Here is an 18966-nt window from a genome sequence, read left to right as displayed (position 1 = left end):
AACATTTTTGTATAGAGTAATGACAAACACCCAGCATGATGGTACATTGCTTAGAGTTATCAAATATTTATGTCAGCAATGTTGCTAAGTAATCATAATAGCAGACATTTTTCGCTTATGTGCACAGTACCAGGCAACATCCTGAAAGCTGTACTGCAGCACCTTTTACTACACGCCCGCGGAGCACATGCTACCTCCTCTCCATTACAGACCGGGAACTGAGACTTGGGGGGTTGGGGGAGTTCCCCAGGTCACATGCCTTAAGTGGATTCGCACCCAGATCTGCTGGGCTCCACAGCCAGTCATCTGAACCACAGATGCCAGCGAGAGACATCCAACCCAGGATCCTAAGTCTCAGTCACTCTAACGGAGAAGAGATGCCTTCAAAAGAGCAAGAGAAACAGCAAAATACCCAGGAATAGACTTACAGGCAAGCAGACAAGGCCAGTAGCCAGGAAACGATGCAGCCTTGCAAAGCACAACAAGGAGGACGGCTGGGTGAAGGAGCGCAGGCCACGTTCCTGGGGTCGTAAGGTTGTCACGCCAATAAAAATCCCATTAGTGCTTGAGAGATGATCTTGGCAAATTAACTAAAATTAATTTGGAAGAAAAAAATGCTCAAGAGCAGCCAAGAAAACGTGCAAGAAATGGAATAAAGAGAGGAGCTCGCACTACTCATTCATTCTTTCAGTGGATATTTATTGAGCACCTATTATATACCAGGTGCTGAAGATACAGACACCAACCCTCTCCTCGAGAAGCTTACGGTGTAGTGACTACTAACTCTGCTGTGGAACCAGGGGCCGGTACATGGGGAAGCTGGGGCAGAGGAAACAGGGAAAGCCCAGGCACAGAAGCTTGAAAAGGGGGAGGAGGTTACCAAATAATAATCATGCGGAGGGTTACTGAGCGCTGTGCATGTGCCACCTCATCGCACCCCCCAGCAATCCTGTGAGTCAGGAGACCTGATGACCCCCACCTAACACATGAAGAAACATAAGCCTCAGGACATGCACGTGCTCAAGGTCACACAGCAATGAGTAGCAGAGCAGGGCCCAGAATCCAAGTCTGTCCAACTCCATGTCCCGTGTGTAAGCACCTCAGGCAGTGAGATGATAGGATGTCAGATCCCAGATGAGTAGGGAAAGGTAGCTTAGTCCATCAGTCATGTTGAGATACTCATTTGAAAGACGATTACTTTGCTTTTAAAAACAAATTTGAAATGGATTAGACACTTAAATGTAAGACAAAAACTATAAAAGTCATAGAGTAAATAAAGGGAAAAAAGATTTATAATTTTGAGTTGAGAAACTCAGAAACTTTTTCAGCTTGACATGGGGGTGAGTAATGACAAAAGAAAAGATCAATAGATCTAACTACTTGGTGATTTAAAACTTCTTTATGGCACAAGACATGGCCACAAAAAAGAAAATGAGAAAATATATTCACAACATAGATGATAGACAAAGGTTGATGTTCAAGGAGCTCTTATAAGTCCATAAGGACAAGAAAGCAGTCTGATAGAAATATGGGCAAAGGACACAAATGCAGCCAGGGAAGGAGATCAGCGGCTGCAGGGCAGGCTGCTGCGCCCGCGTTCAGTGCCTTACGAAGCACCTGTTCCCCTCTGGTCTCTGGAAGTGGCCGCCGCATGTGCTCCCCTGCTGGCCTGGGACCCATCGGACCTTCTCTCTTGAAGCTCTGAACGGAGAGATGAGTCACAGAGCTTGTGGTCAGCTGGTGGGGAGTCGAGCTGACTGGTCATTTTAGGGCAAGGCCAGAGTCATTGCCATCAAGCCGAAGCCTCAAGCCAGATGTAATCACGAGGGACGCTGCAAAGTGACAAATTGGAAATAACTAAACATCCATCAGTAAGAGACTGGCTAAAAAGTTATAGTTCATCTGTAAATGGAATATCATGTTGGAATTAAAAAGAAAGAGGTAAATCTGTATATACAGGAACAAATGCACAAAATTAACTGTGATATTATTTTTTGGTTTTTAACAAAACTATGTTTCAACGTCGTAATTTTATAGATGGGGGTATGTGTTTAAGATTCAAATTGCCTGGGCTGGAATCCTGGTTCTGATGTTATCCGCCATATGGCTTTGGGCAAATGATATAACCTCAGTTTCCTCATCTATACAGAGAGGAATAACTGCATGATCTTCAAATGGTTATTGTGACGAAGATTAAAACATGCGTTATCTTAGAACAATGCTAGAAACACGCTAAACTCTTGGTAACTGGTAACTGTCATCATCATCATCCGCAGAACAAAACAGCCTAGCAGGATGCACACCACACTGTTAACTGCCCCACCACTGAGAGAAGGATTGGGGTGGGGATGGTGTTATTACATTTGGCTTCATACACATCCACATTAGTTAACATTTTCATAATGGATATGTTTTAGTTTGAAAACTAAAACAAACAAAAGCTGCGAGGAAGCTTTCTCCTCTAAGTGGAGGAGCTGATCAATAAAGAAGGAGAAGGGAGTGGAGCTGACGGGCTGAGAGAACAGAGACCCCTGGGGTCCCCAGAGAGCAAGCGGCAGGGGGATGCGGCTGCGGGGCATTGGATGGGTGGCCCTCCCCTTCTCATCAGGCAAGGCAGGGATCTGTTCACGGAGCTGCTCTGTGTTCCAAGAGAAAATGCCCTCTTCCAGTTTTTAAAAAACCGGAAGCTAGTTCAAACAACTTTTTATTCCTGGTAACCAAAACATCCTGACCAAAACAAGTAGCTGATATCATATAAAAATATACTCAACCCTTCTGAGAAACAAAGAATTGCAAACTGGAACACAGCGATATCCATTTGCACTTATCATACTGAAAAACATTTAACAGATTGGTGAATGCTCAGTGTGGTGTGGGGTGAAGAGTGAACATTTGCGCACCGCTGCTGAACGTATTCATTCGGTCAGCCTTCGGGGAAGCACTTAGCTATGAGTCTATGTGCCCTTAGCTCTGGAAATTCCACCTTGAAGAATTTTCCAAAAAAAATCTTGCACCAATTCATGAAGATACAAGTTCAAGGATGATGACATTGTTTATCTTGATGAGAAAACACAATGTCAGACGGTGGCCATGCCCCCTGGCTCTTGATGTTCACATCATTGTGTGGTGCCCTCCCCTTGAGAGTGCGTGGGACCTATAACTCGCTTCTAACCAGCCGAATACCTCAAGGTTGAGTGGGTATCACTTCTGTGGTTAGGTGACAAAAGACTGCTGTCCTGCTAGCCAACTCTGTGCCTTGCTGGCTTTGTTGGAGGGAGCAAGTTGCCATGTTGGGGAGGGCCACGTGGCGAGGAACTGAGGGTGGCTTCTAGCCAGCAGCTGCTGAGGAACTCAGGCCCTCAACCCAAAGGAAGTCAATCCTGTCAACAAACATGTAAGTGAGCTGGGAAGCAGACCCTTCCGCACTTGAGCCTTCAGAGGAGGACGTGACCCTGCTGACATCTTGGCTGCTGTGGTCCCCAGGTTCCTGACTCACAGAAAGTGTGAGGTAATAGATGCATGTTGTTTCGAGCCACTAATTTGTGCTAATTAGTTTTGTAGAAATAGATCACTAATACAGAACTGTGTCTCTGTTCAGTAGGGTTAAGTTAGCTCTATCTGTATAAATATGGGGAAATGTTCATGCTACTCTTATGTTTAAAAAAAGTCGATGGCAGAATTGTATGTGTGATATGATCCCATTTTTACAAACAAATGCCTAAAGATATTTTCGCGCATAGATAAAAATCTGGGATGAGATGTAGATCAAATTATTCATAGGCTTTTCTCTAGGGAAATAAGATTTCAAGAAACTCACAACCTATACGGTCTGAATTTTTACAACAAGCTTTTTTACTTTTAGAATCAGTAATAAATAACAAAAGTCTTTTCATTTAGAAAAACAGTTACTGTTAAAACATCAAAGAACTTAATAAAATATTTTGTCGTTTGTGGCAGAGGTTGCTTAGTGGCCAACCCAACACATCCCTTCCCAGCCCTCTTCTCCTTTGCTTGCTTCCCCCCATGGAGGATGGAAGGCTGTCACTTCGCTAGCCTCCCTCGTGGCTGGACATGGCCATGCGGCAGGTCTGGGCAAATGAGACATAAGGGGAAGTGGGCTGAGAGAGATGCATATCACTGGCTCCCTCCCTTCCCCCTTTCTTCCTGCCCTCACAGAGCACCCAGGAGAAGCATCTTGTGGGGAAGAAGCCATTACACGACATGACATGTGCAATGAAAGCGAAGGTGCACCAGGCTAAGAAGGCTCTGAGGATGGGCACATGACCCAGCCTGGGAACCTGAAGTTGAACTTCCAGAGGAAGTAGCACATAAGCTTGGCGGGGGTGGGGGGGGCAGGTGGAAACTAGAGAGGAAGACTGTCCCAACAGAGGAAAATGGAGTCACCATCTTCTCAAAGGGCAGCAAACTGGGGATGGGCCGTATTTTCTGCACATCCGTATATTTCCTCCTTGAATCAGGATGTGACAGCTGTAAATCATTTTCACAATTCATTATCTCAGAATCGAAAGAGCTGAGAAGTTGGTGTTCCCAGAGTCGCTCTGGAAGCCCTACAATATCTGTATTCTGAGCTTCTTTGCAGTTCTCATGGTTTTTCCCTCATGGTCACAACATGGCTGTCTCAGGTGCAGGATCAAAAGAAGGCAGTAGTGGAAAAAGTGGGCAGAGCACAGGAGAGTGCCTTCTCATGTCCCTCTTTCCTATTAAAGGAGGGATATTTTCTACATCCCCTAAAGACGTCCCCTTTGTCTCGTTGGTCAAACTGAGTCACGTGACAATCTCTAGCTGTAACGGAGAATGGGAAAGCAAGTATATGAATTTCCAGTCTTTACGGAAGGTAAAAGTCAAGGATGAAGAGGGGTAGAAATCACTGGGGTAGACAAGAACCCTCACTCGGTCTGGGGACAAGCTGCTCAAGTCTCCTTCAGCCGGGCCCCAGGCTCACCTCTTGACCCTCACCTCCAAACTCCTTGCCTCCTGGGATTCTTCGTTAGCCACCCAGCCAGGCTCCCAGGGGCAGCCTCGCGTGATTCCCGGATCTGGCTTTTCCTTCATTCCGGGCTGTGGTTCTCCTATCTGAGTCCCAGTTTGGAGCTGCCTGTGTCAGCCAGCACGTCCTCCAGCTGCTCTGAATCTTCTCTCCCATCCTTGCTTTAGGAGACGGCTAATAGTTCCTACTCTGTATATTAATCAGCGTTCTCCAGAAAAACAGAACCAACAGGATGTGGACATAGAGAGAAAGAGATTTACTCTGAGGAATTGGCTTATGCCATTATGGAGGCTAACAAGTCCAAAATCTGCAGCGTGGGCTAGCCAGCTGGAGACTCAGGCTAAACACATAATTTCTGACTCTGGGTTCCCACAGAACAGTCTATTTTGCTAGTGGCCTGAACCAGGAGAGCAGAGTAGTTAAAAGCAGGGGCTTTGGAGCTGGTTAAATGAATCCCCCAGCTAGCTATGGGACGTTGGAGAAAACTCTGACTTTCTGAACCTCAGTTTCCTCATCTGTAACCTTGGAGGAGTAATAGCATTTACCTCACAGGGTGGTGGTGAGAATTATTTGAGATGATGTGTGCAAAGAACCCAGCACAGTCTACAGAAGTTGGTAGATATTCAACAGATTGTGTTCCTTCCTCTCTCGTGAGCCGGCACTGGGGCGTCATGTGATCTTAGAGACATTGGAAATACTGCCGAGTCTGGCCTCCTTGGAGCAGCCCCGGTGGGGCAGGAACAGCTGCATCGGCTGGAACTCCCAGCCCTGTGCCATTTCCAACACCTCTCTCAAGACTTAGAGCACACGGTGGCGAAGAAACTCTGCACTGCGCACACCCCTACCACAGTCTCAGGAGCCCTGCCACAACCCGAGTCATCCCAGGATGGAGACAAGAAATAACTGATGACAGAAACCAGTGGGTCTTGTTAAAATTTTCCGCAGAACACTTCAGTAAATGTTACTGCTATGCTATGTCATTCATAACCTTAATTGTTGCAAATTCTTTTTTTCAATTTTAAGCTATCACACTCAGCAGAGATTACTTATCTAAAGAAACCACGGTTTTTTCTATTTTGGTCAAGTAGTGGTTTGAGTTTCCTCGGAATGACACGCTTCTTCCGGCTTCTTTTGAAAGATGGCTCTTACTACATATTCAGAGTAGGGAGGAACTTGGGGCCACCACATCTCAAAGCCCTATTGCAAGGTGGGAAGCCTATTAGTGATAACGATGACTTCTTAGATGATTAAACTGCGAAGGCAGTTTCCAAAGGTTTTCAGATCTAGTGCAGAACTGGAAACTTTTGGAGCTGGAAGCGATTGCGAATGTCATCTCAGTCTCTTGTGGCCAGCCACAAACCTCTTCTAGTAATAACTCACTTTACAGCATATGAAGGGTGTCACTTCCCTATTAAAACCCTCCAGCGGCTCCATTGCATTTGGGATAAAACCCACATGCTTCACCACAGCCTTGCACCAACAGCATCTCCAACTACTGTCTGTCTCCCCTCGTACACTCAGCCATGATGACCTTCTCCATGTTCCTTGCTAGGGCCAAGCTTGTCCCTACCTTGGGGCATTTGCACTTATTGCTCCTTCCACATGGGGCACTGTTCCCCCATCTTCCTGTGCCTGGCTCAGCTCAAATGTCATGCGCTCAGAAAAACCTTCCCCAACTATCTTAAACTACCGCCCCCAGTCACTTTCAATTATATCACCCTGCTTTGCTTTCCTCATAGCAATTCTTTTGAGCTGAAATTATCTGGCTTGTTTATCATCTATCTCCTCCCTCTAGCATGTCAGATCCTCGTCTACCTTGTTCATTGCTATAACACAGGGTTTACCCAGTGTCTGACACGTAGTAGGTCCAATAGACAGGTGTTGAATGAATTTAACATCAACTTCCTTTTTCATTTGAGCCTCATCCAAACTCTTTGAGGCAGACATCACTGTTATGCTTATTTAATAGTCAAGGAAATAGCCTCAGAGATAGGAACTGATTCCTCCGAAGGCCCCTTATCTAGCTATTCATTGCTTTGTAACAAGCCACTCCAAAACGTACTGGCTTACTGGCTTAGTGCAACAAGGATGTTCAGTTCTGCAGGGTGGCTGGGTGGTTCTTCTGCTGGTCTTGCCTGTGGCTCACCCATGTGGCTGTGGGAGCTGGGACAGCTGGCCATCTCCCTCCACGTGGCCCTTCGTCCCAGGTGTCTTCACAGCCTGATGGTCTCAGAGCATTATTCCAAGAGAGTGAGAGCTGAAGCACCAATGCCTCTTAAGGCCTAGCCTTGGAAGTGGAACAGCATCATTTCCAGTGGGTTCCATCAGTTAAAGCAAGTCACAAGGCAGATCCAGACTAGGAGAAGGGACTTGGACGCCACGTCTTGATGGGAGGTGCTGTCGTACTGCAAAGGAGCTTGGGCCAAACTGTTGTGGCCATCTCTGGAAATCTATCACGGCTAGTAGTGCTGGAACCAGCTTGCCTGAACCTCTAACTCAGTAAAGAGAACCAAGGGACTGTGATTATCCGCCAATATCAAACGACTCCAGAAACCTGAATGCCTACAACAAATTTATCTCTCATTCTCAATAGTGTCCACTGGGGGTTGGCAGGGGTTCTGGGACTTCACTCTGGGACCCAAGGTGAGGTAATGGACGTGGCGGACACTGGCTGGCCCAGAGCCTCTGCAGAGAAGTGATGCAGATCACCCCCAGCAATACACTGGTGGCCAACCACGTCACAGACATACCTTCCTCTCTTTGGGAGGGGCACTGAATGTGAGTGGACAGTAATCCCAGCCACACTGACCCCATTTTCCTCTTCGGATCCTTAAAGAAAGCATTCTACAGAGCCAAAATCCATCTCACTCCACTTCTATCATTGATCCAAGTGCTGCCCTTGCACCTGCTCCCGCTGCCCGGATAGCCCTTCATACAGACAAAGGTCACTGCAGCCTTCTCTTCTCCAGGACACACATCCCAGCCTTACCAGCCTCGCAGCCAGAAAACCCGCCATAGCCTCACCTGGCTCACAAGATCAAGTCCAGATTCCCACCCAAGTCATGTCCATAAAGCCCTTCACGGTCCGCACCTGCCTGCCACCCGTCTGCTCTGCCTTCCCTGATGCCCCACGCTGTTCACGCTCTGTGCCTGTCTCCACGCCTTTTCCTCTGCCTCACCGGCCTCTGCTCTTCTCCATGTTGTGAAATGTTGCTTTCCTTTTAAGATCTGGCTCTAAAACCACTCCTTTCTGATGACAAGCTTTTCTCACTTGGTGAGGTCAGTCATCTCTTCCTTTTCCTAAGCCTCTTCATTACAACATCTATTCATTCACTCATTCAACCACCATTTATGGAGCATGTATCACTAAGTGCTGAGTGTTGTTCCAGGTCCTGGGGAGAAACAGGGACAGACACAAACGAGGTTCCTGCTCCTTCGCTGGTATATTCTGGTGAGGTAAAGCAGACAATATGCATAGAAACAAATGAATAAATGAAATCATTTTAGATAGTCATAAGTGTTTTTGTTATAATAGAAAGGGGTGATACGAAAAACACTGTAGCAAGGAGGTGGCTGCTTTAGGTGAGATGATCAGGCCTCACGGCCTCTCTGACTTTGAGCAGCCATGGGAAGATGTGGAGAAGAGCATTCTCAGCAGAGGGAAGAGCCAGCGCAAAGGGTCTGCGGTATGATATAGCTTGGCCCTTTCTGGGCACAAGCAGGAAGCTGCTGTGGCTGAGGCCCATGGAGGTAGGTGGAGAGTGGTGAGAAATGAGATCACAGAGGAGGGCCATGGCCGGATCACGTCGATGGTCGTAAGGAGCTTGGATTTTATTCTAACACGGCAGGAAGTCATTGGAGGGTTTCAGCAGGGGGGCAGAGAGACATGATCTGATTTACACTTTTTAGAGATTATCTACATTGCTTTGTGAATTGCAGGTGAACAGGAGTGGAATCCATAAGACCAGCTTGGAGGCTCCTGCTGTCATTCCAAGATGCTGGTGACATGGATGCCTGGCCTGCAACAGCCTTCCCCAGAAGCTGTGACCTCAGAGCTTTAGGGACTGTGACCTTAGTCTCTGCATCTTAGCACATGGCACAGGGCCAGGCCCACAGGGACAGAATGGCCTAGGGTGGTGTGTCAATCATCCTCAGCACGTCTGAAATTTACGTTCAGCTGAACCAGCATCCTTTCGTTCTCCTTTGCCAAACTTCTGCAAAAACACCCCTCCAGGTCCTGGGGAGACACAGGGACAGTGTCTCTGATAACCTCCAGGTATCAGGTTCCCCAAGCAACCAGGAGCAGCCCATCTGACCACCTGCCTCCTGTACACTTGGCTGACCATTCCAGGCCTGGCACAACGCCCTTGGCCATCCTGCCCACCCAGGTTCCCTCCACTGAGGTCTGCGTGGTTAGCACAGCAGCCTTGACATCTTGATATTTAAGAGACAGCTTTTCCCATCTGAGCCTCTATTTTCTTATCTAGAATGTGGACGTTATTTTCCCTACCCAAAAAGTTCCTTTTCCCGAGGACTTCCTCCCTACCTCTTCTCTCTCACCATTCCTTTCTTCAACTAGAACAAATCCACTCTGGGGCTTTCTGAAGTTCCACAGATCCCAGAATTAGCCAGGGTTTTCCCCCACAAACTACTTCTTTCTCTCACTTCTAGCCTGGTTTGAAGTAGCTGGGTGCTGGGCACTCAAGGTGTGGGGCCCACCTGATCCCCAGCTGGGCCACAGCTGGGAGCCCCTTCCACTCCACCAATTACGGAACAGGTGGAGGGATGCTGGGTCCCAGGCCAGGCTGAGGGGGGAGTGGGGGGAGAACAAGGGAAAAAAGTGAGAGAAAGAGGGGGCAGTGTAACAGAAAGAAAGAGGAAGGGAGAAGTGTCAGAGCCAGAGAGGGAAGGAAAGAAGGTCTGGGAGAAAGCAGAAGAGAAAGTGGGTGAGAGTGTGGGAGAGGCAGTGCAGAGAGGGAGAAAAGCCAACGAAGAGAAAATGTGTGCGCGCGCCGTGCATGGAGCGAGGGGGAAGGAGAGGAGAGGGAGAGAGAGAGAAGGGGAGACAGAGAGACGGAGAGGGAAGGAAGGGAAGGAAGGGAAGGAGCAGTTGAGAGCGAGGAGGAGCGAGTCGGGGGCGGAGACGAGGAAGTGGGTGCGGGGCGCGGGCGGGCAGCGCCGCCCGCTCCATCCCTGCCCGGAGCGCAGCTGGCGCGGCGCAGGACCGAGGCGAGCCAGAGCGGAGCCACGCTCGGCGGCTGCAGCTCCAGGTAACGCGGCCGCCGCCTCCGCGGGGCCTCGGCTCGGGGTGGGATGCCCGGCGGGCGCTGGCGGGACCGCGCCCGGCGGTTGCTGCGGGTTCCCGCGGCCGTCGTCACCCTGACCCCGGCTTCGAGCCACGGCCCCGCCGCTCGCTGGCGGTGCCTGACCTTGGGCAGGTCCCTCCACCTGCGAGCCTCAGTTTCCTTCTCTGTGACCCGCCGGGTCGTGCCCGCGCCGAGGGGGCGTTGCGAGCGCGGGATGCAGCCCAGGTCCGCTGCAGTGCTCGGGAGCGGGGTCGGGTGTACGTCCCCTCTGCTTGCATGGGGGTGGGTTTAGAAAGTCCACTTGCGCCGAAACAGTCCCTGGTGTGTCCCGGGTGTGGGCGGTCGCGTTTTAGCTGGGAGATGTGTCTGTCGGAGCATGGAGGATTTTGCTTAAGGAAAGCCGATAGAGGGCCTGGACGGGCGGGGAGGGGGCTGCTAGCCCCTCGGGAGCCGTCGTCCTCCCGGGCTGCTGCCCCGATGCCCGATGCCCGGGAGCGAGGACAGGGCAGCGCTCCGCTCGGCAGGAGTCCTCTGGGCACATCTGGACAGCCATTCGCCTCCGAGATAAGGGGATGAGCCCAGCAATGCCCTGGGCTCGGAAACCCAGTTCTGCGCCGCTGAAGTGGTGCAGTTGACCTTGAAAATGCGAGCCTCAGTTACCTCCCTGTGAACAGGGGCATGCTAATGCCCCCTTTGTGGTGGCTGTGAGGATAAGGAGGTGGCAAGAAAGCACCTGCACCTGCGGGTTGTGGTGTCCCCAATGGCAGTTGTCACGCCTTCACTTGGGTGGTCAGAATGCTGGCACTGGTTGCCTCCTGGGACCTCATTTGTATGCGCCGGGTCCTCTCTGGTCTCCTTTGCCAGAGATGGTCGGTGTCCTGGCTGGGCCTGAAGCAGGGCCCAGGGAATTTGGGGGACCAGGGAGCTCCACCCCCCAACCCAGACACACATCTTGATGGTTCTCTAAGATGTGAATTCTGTGGAATGACAGTTTATGTCCTGTGAAGACTCCTGGCTGAATCTCTCAGAGTCTGTTTCCTTATTTGTAACAGAAAGTTATGAATTCCTACCTACTAATCAGGTCCCTGTTGCTGGAGGTTATGAAAGGCAACTAGGTAGATTATTTTTATTGACATCTCTGACCCTGAGACACGACAGGAATTGAATAGAATGAGAAAAGCACATTTCTCTGGCACCTGTCCTGTGCATGCCTGGTCCTCTGTGCCTTATGTCTACAACGTTGGCTATCATCCTCACAATAATCATGGGAAGCCCGTGTCATCACACCCGATTTACAGATGAGAAAACCAAGGCTCCCAGGACTCAGCGACCCCACAGGGCACTTTGGAAGGAAGTGGCTGCACTGGGATTGGCCCCAGGTCTGCCTGACTCCGGAGTGCTTCTGACAGTACCACACCGGCCCCAAAATAGGACTGTGAAAGGTGCCTAGCCCAGGACCCGGCACCTGTGGGTGCCTGATCAGCGTTGGTTTCTTGTTCCATGTGTAGTAAGAAGAGCTGCTGCCTCATCCCAGGAGAAAGTGAGTCTGCAGGCTGGCCGTGGGGCTGGAGACCTCTGCCGAGGGACTTCTCTAGGGGTCTGGATGGAAGGAAGGTCGCTCCTCGGCATCTCATAGGAAGCAGAAATCAGGCTAATTCCCCCAGCCTGCCGACTTCTCTTCCTTCCTCTGCCGCCTTGTCCTGGTTACCCTCACTTCCCTTAACCTTGGCCGGGGACCCTTCTCCTGGCTTCACAGGCACCTTCAGTTCTCCATCCTCCACTGATGACTAACTGAACTGACCCTGCCAGGCGGTGTGTCTGACGGGAAAACAAGGCCAGCTGTGGTCCATCTCCACCAAAGTCCCAAAGAAGGAGAAATAGGATTAAGTCCCAATAACAATGATTTAGCACACCCTTGAGCAGGAAATCCCTGATGATGGGAAAATGGACGTCCCAGCAGGCTAGAGAGGTTCCTTTGCCAAAAATGTTTTAAAAGAAGAGGAGAACATCCAAATGAATGATGGGAATATGAGCGAAGGCACTTTCCAATGCAACGATATTCGTTAATAGTCAGAGAGCACCTAAATGTCCAACAATAGGGGATCAATTATGTAAATTACAGGACAGCTATGTGGCTACTAAAAATGGACAGTTTTTAATAAATGGGGGCACACTTGTGCATATGCATATGTATGACATGGTCACAAGTTTGTGGCAAGCACTTAGAAAAAAGACTGGAAGGGAGTAAGCCAGAGTGTTAACAATGTTTGCCAGTGGGCTGTGAAATTATAGGAGATTTGTTCCCTCTTTATAATTTCTGAACTTTCTAGATTTTATGCAATTAGCGTATACTGTAGTAATTAGTGGACATAGAACTGTCTGGCTTCTAGTGACAATATAACCCACCCAACCCCACCTCCTCCTGGCCAGCACCCAGGACAGGGCTGGCATGTGGATGCTTGTCAATGATAGGGCTACCTGGAAGGCCCCTTAGAAGAAAGAAGGAACACTAAATTACTAATACCAATAACGTCTGACATTTGTTGTATTCTTACTATGTGCTCACAAGAATCCTATGAGGTAGGTCTTATCAATATCCTCATTTTACAGAAAAGGAACCAAGAGTCAGATAATTCAGTCACTTGCCCAGCATCACCTGGGTTTCAAACGCAGGCTGTCTAAACCCAGAGCCTACGGTCCTACCCAGAGTCAGGAGGGTGACAGATTCCACTGCCAACATGTGTGCACCTGTCGCAGAGACCCTGGGGAAAGCAGTGCATCTCCACACTTTACAGGTGAAGAATGGCTCAGCAGGAACCTCTGAAGTGCCAGGCTCTGTGCCAGATGCTAGGGACCCAAAGGGACACAAGCTGCCATCTCTACAGAGGGCTGGGGTGAGAGTGGTGTGTAAACAGTGTCCTCGGGGCTCTGACAGGGGGAGGGGGTAGTTTAGGAAACTGTGGGGCTTCAGAGGAGAAAAGGTGAAGGCTCCCCAGAAGAGAAGATGTCTGAAATGGTTCTGGAAGGATAAGCAAGAATTCACTAGATGAGCAAGAGAAGTTAGAGCAGGGTTCTCACCTGGGAGCAGTTTCATCCCCAGGGGACATCTGTCAATGTCTGGAGATAGTTTCGATTGTCACATGTCGGGGGGTGCTGACATATAGTGGGTAGGGGGAAGGGATGCTGCTAAATATCCCACAAGGCACAGGACAGCCCCCGCAACGGAAGGCTGTCCTGTCCAGTGTGTCCCCAGTGCCGGGCTGAGAAATCCAATTAGAGAAGGGCGTTTCCCGATGGGCTCAGCCCAACAAGGCACCCACGGGGATTCACCGATGTGCTGGGCACCAGAGCCTGTGACTGCACTGTTGGCCGCTGGCCTCCCTGCTGCCACTCTGCCCCCACCAGCAACCAGACTGGTCTTTAAAAAAAAAAAGTTAAAGCTTTATAAAGGTATAATTCCCATCCCGTGAAATTCACCCATTTAAAGTGCATAAGTCAGTGATTTTTAGTATATTCACGGTTATGCAACCATCACCACTATCTAATTCCAGAACATTTTCGTCTCCCCAAAGAGAAACTTTGTACACAAAACTGTCACTCTCTATCCACCCCCACTCCCGCCCAAGGCTAGGCAACCACTAGTCTATTCTCTGTGTCTGTGGATGTGCCTATTCTGGACATGTTATATCAGTGGAATCATATAACATATGATTAGTGGAACAATATATGACCTTTTGTGACTGGCTTATTTCACCCAGCGTAATGTTTTCAATGTTCATCCATGTGGTAGCATGTGTCAGTACTTCATTCCTTTTTATGGCCAAAATAATATTCCATTTTATGGATATACTGCATTTTGTTTATCCATTCATCAGTTGGTGGGCATTTGGGTTGTTTCTACTTTTGGGGCTGTTATGAATAACGCTGCTGTGAACGTTTGTGTACAGGTTTTTGTGAGGATGTGTATTTCCATTTCTTTTGGGTACATACCCAGGAGTGGAATTGCTGGGTCCTGTGATCATGCTCTTTAGCCTCTGAAGGAACTGCCAGAGCGTTTTCCACGGCAGCTGCGTCCGGTTACATTCCCACCAGCCGTGCGTGAGGGGTCCGGTTTCTCCACATCCTCACCAACACTTCTTATCTGACTTCTGGATTCTAGCCATCCCAGTGGGTGTGCAGTGGTATCACCCTGGGTTTCATTTGCATTGGTTGCAGAAGGGAAAGCGGGCCCTAGGCAAAGCCACCTGGCTAGCTCTCCTCACTGAGCGGCAGAGCTGGGATTAGGACACGCTGTGCTGCTGTGAAGACCCTTTTTCTCACCAGGGTCCTGGGGGCTGCTCTGGGGGTGGGGTGAGGGGCAGCCTTCGCACCCAAACAGCCGCTCTAGCCTCACCCAGCCGCCTGCACTCGGACGCTCCCAAATGCAGACCCGTGTTTCCTCGCGGCTCATTTCTTCTCCTGGCTCCTTCTTCATCTGGCGACCTTGGGTGCCTTCTCTCGAAGGAAAGGTGGGACATGAAGCCCAGAGGATGGCCGTGGGGAGGGGAGTAATGTTTGCCGGGGAGCCACAAAGCTTCTGGCACCATCTCTCCACCTTTACCTTCCTCTTCCCAGCACCCCGTGCTGTGGGGGGAAAACGAAGCCTCAGAGAGGATCCCGGCTCCTTTCCCCTCCACGGCCTTGGCCTCCTGGGGTGAGTGAACTGCTTCCTCCACTGTGGGGCAGGCCGCCTGGGATCCCGAGGTGGACTCAGGGGGTCGTGGCATAGAGAGCCACAAACCTCCCATCATACGGTGAGAAGATGCCTGTTCCGTTCTCCTTCAAGCCTTCTCTCACATCACAGAAAAATGTCAGTGAGGTTTCTGTCTGTCCGTCCGTCTGTCCGTCCGTCCATCTGCCTGCCCAGCACGGGGCTGGGCTGGCTCTTGGGCAGCAGCAGCTACATGGAATATAACAACATTGGGTGTGTTTTCACTGCATTTATTTTCAGGGTGACTTATTTGAAGGGAAGTGATCCTGGTGGTTATTAAAATGATAAAAAAAATTCCTTTTGCAATAAATTTAGTCACTTTAAAGAAAAATGTTAGGTAAAAAATGGAACTAGTATTTTACGGGTTTGGCAAAAATTGTGGAGGTGGAACGTGAACAGATGAGGTTTGAGAAACCCAGGAGGTGTGGGACGGGATAGGCTGTCGGGAGTTAGAAGCCAAGAGGGTCTTCCCGACTGCGACCAGCTGTGTGGCCTCGGCCTAGGCATTCAGCCTATCTGTGCCACACTTGCAAAATGGGGTAACAGTGTCTGCCCTGGCACTCCACAGAGTTCTCCTACAGGACTCAAAATGAGCCCCGGGGCAGGCGGAGGGGCGGTGGAAAGCAGGGAAGGGCCGAGAGAATTATGTGAGGTAACCGGTGTGTGCGAATGTGCCTGGCAAGTTTTGACTGTGGGCTGCTGATAGCGTTAAGGTGGCCCAGCTGGCTGCAGGACTGCTGCCTGTGAGAGCAAGCTGCACCCTGCTGGAGGGCAAGACCTTCCTGGAGTGAGGCCCGCGGAAAGCAGAACAGAGGAAGGAAGATGCAGTGTTGGGGGGGACATTCTGGTGCCCAGCTCATGAGGCAGCGGCTGCTGCTGGTGCAGATGGTGGTGAATGGGATGGTGATGATGGTGGGATGATGGTGAGGACAGTAGTAGCCATGATGGCAATGGTGATGCTGATGGGTCAAGTTTAAGGACCTGAGGGCTGTTCAGTCATAGAGAAGCAAAAACTCAGAGAACATGGACCTCTCTAGGGCTGCCTGGAAAAAGGGACTTAGGCTTGTTCTCCGGGGCCTCTGAGCTTTTCAGGAACCTACAAAATATCTACAAACTCTCTCTTTCTCACACACACGCACACACGTACCAGATCTAAAACATAAAAAGAAAACCACAAACTTGCAAGTAATAAATGTTTAATCAGACATCTGCAAATGTAATACTGTGGCAGCTAGGCCGTGGCAGTTTATATTAAGTAGCTATATGTGGGGCTGGCCTGGTGGCGCAGCGGTTAAGTTTGCACGCTCTACTTCAGTGGCCCAGGGTTCACAGGTTTGGATCCCGGGCGCAGACCTAGCACCGCTTGTCAAGCCCCTCTCTTACAGCAGCCCCCATAAGAAAGAGGAAGATTGGCACAGATGTTAGCTCAGTGACAATCTTCCTCAAGCAAAGAGAGGACGATTGGCAAGAGATATTAGCTCAGGGACAATCTCCTTCACCAAAAAAACCCAAAAGTAGTTATATGCAAATTATATCTTCTATGGAATGTGCATATATCACAATATATTTGTTATGCCGTAGGGTATGGCCTCCAAAAAAAAAAGAATATGTAGGTCTCCATAAATGTCTTTAAATGGCCATGACTGACTGACAAATAAGTTGTAAGATAGTAAGCCCCCTGTCGTTGGAGGTATGCCTCTCTGGGATGCTGTAAAAGCAGTTCCTAAACACCGGGTGACCCCTGTGTCTTGTTTCCACCCAGAGCCCTCCAATTTTGTCATCTGCGGGGCTCGGATTCCTTCCCTCCCACACACACAAACAAAAGTTGCTGGAAGAGGCCTTTGCCATCCAAAGCACATGTTCCCAGCTTTCTGCGGAGGAACCTGGGGTGTGAAACTCGCCAGAGGTAACACAGCAAGTCAGACTCCCACAGGGACTCACCCGCAGGGTCCAGATTCCCAGCCCATGCCCTCTCCACCCGGTCCCTGCCTCCCCGGCCAGTTCTGCCGCTGGATGGCAGAGGTTTGGGCCTCGCTGCAACACTGCAACGTCGCCTCCCCCAGAAGGACAAGGCAGATCTTCGTTTGGCACAGTCCAACTCCTGCCCTGAGACCGCCCTCCGCAGGCCTTCCCACATCTGCCGGCCTGCTGCCGGCTGGGGACTTTTGCCAAGTCACACAGCACCATAAACCTTGATTTCCTCCTCTGTCAAACAGAGATGAGTAACGGCGTACGTGTAGTATGTGTTGCAGAGATTAAACGTGATAAAGCATGTAAAGATTGGCGCTTCCAAAGTGCCCGATAAATGGGATATGATGTTGTTACGATGGTTGTTTTCAATCTGCCTTTAGGCAATCCAGTAGGTATTAATTGAGCCGCCCTGAAGTGCCTGTCGGGGAACAAGGCAGCAGGGATCCTGGCCCTCAGCAGCGCTCACTTTCAGTGGGGAGAGAGAAATAATGAACAAATAGGGAAGCCAGGAAAATGCCAGGGAAAAATGGTGCTGCGGAAGCCAAATGAAGGGGGCTAGGACAGAGGTGAGGGAGCAGCTGCGGGGGTCAAGGAGGGCCCGCTGTGGAGCTGATTTTGCAGCCTGATGTGACTGTCCATGTCGGCGTGGATCACAGCAGAGCTCCAGGGTGGAGTGAGCAGCACGTCCAGGGCACCGGAACAAGGTCAGTGCGGCCAGGTATCCACTGAGGCCCGGGGGTGAGGTAGGAGATCAGAGAGGTGGGTGCACATCTGTGGGGCCTTGTGAGCTGAGCAGAGGGTGCAATGGGACACACAGGCGAGACATAAGCCGGTGGTGGTGTTGGTGGGTAAAGGGAGCAGCAGGGAGGCCAGTCAAGAGCCGTCACGAAAGTCCAGGCGGGACATGGTGCTGACTTGGATGAGACCAGCGTGGTGGCTGCGGCCAGGGAAGGCGAACACACCCTGGGGGTGTGAGTTTCAGAGGCAAATGCACCAGGCTTGCTCATGAGTTGGCTGTTGAGGATGAAGGAAAGACAGGAGTCAAGATGATGCTAAGTGTCTAGCCTGAGGACCCAGGTGGATGAAGGGGAGGCAGAGAGTGAAAAGAGAACCAGGGTTCTCCCCAAGTCCCACACTTCCCAATTTACATGGACTTTGTGCCCGCAATATCCTGAATAGGCCCATCCTGAGAGCCAGAAAGCAGGCTGGCGGTTGTTGGGGATCGGGGACGGGGGATGGGCTGACTGCTTCAATGGGTGCAGCGTTTCCTTTTGGGGTGAGGAAAATAGAGGTGCTGGTTGCACGCCGTTGTGAACGTCCTGAATGCTACCGAATTGTACACTTAAAAGGGTTAATTTTATCTTATGTAACTTTCACCTTAATTGAAAAAGAAAGAAGGAATAAAGACTGTCTCAGACAAACAATAGCTAAGGGAATTTGTGGTCACCCGATGTGGCTTCAGTTTCCCACACTAACTGTGGGCAGATGCCAGGCAAACAGCGTGGGGTCTCTCACTGATGAGAAAACATCCCAGCACGAACTGGTCACACAAGTAGTCAGGGAATGATCTGGACTAGATGCGTGCCTTGGGGTGGGGTGGGGGCACCTATGGACGCTCAAAGACTATGGGACCAGGCCTGGTTCAAAGCCCTGCCCACCTCTCTACCAGCCGTGTGTCCTTAACCTGTCTGAACCTGAGTTTCACCATCTGTCAAATGGGAATAATGATAATCTCTGCCTCACAGAGATATTAAATTATCTGTACTGCTCGGCAAATGGAAGTGGTCAGTGTCCTGGCTTGTGGTCCAGGTCCCTTCCTCCTCACTGTGATGCCAAGCTGATTGCATTCCTTTAAGAAAATGTCCACTTTGATCCCACCATCCCGTTCTGGGCTGGTGGAGGCATGTCCAAAGGGCGGGTGGGGCTCACAC

The 18966-nt window shown here is 50.2% G+C and overlaps 1 protein-coding gene across 2 annotated transcripts in view; it reads left to right on the top strand.

Moving 5' to 3' along the window:
• The first annotated feature begins 9907 nt into the window (after positions 1-9907).
• Positions 9908-18966, top strand: part of HRH2 (histamine receptor H2) — a 42324-nt gene continuing 33265 nt past the window's right edge. Inside the window, exon 1 of one of the 2 annotated variants that reach the window (XM_023617200.2) lies at positions 9908-10278. The gene's annotated coding sequence lies outside the window, so the exon portion shown is untranslated. The remainder of the gene's footprint in view (positions 10279-18966) is intronic. The other variant, XR_002799509.2, reaches the window with a different exon arrangement.

This window comes from Equus caballus, chromosome 14, assembly GCF_041296265.1.
Source record: "Equus caballus isolate H_3958 breed thoroughbred chromosome 14, TB-T2T, whole genome shotgun sequence".
Lineage (NCBI taxonomy): Eukaryota > Metazoa > Chordata > Mammalia > Perissodactyla > Equidae > Equus > Equus caballus.
Note: the sequence above shows the minus strand (reverse complement) of the source record. Positions and strands in the feature narration are given on the sequence as shown.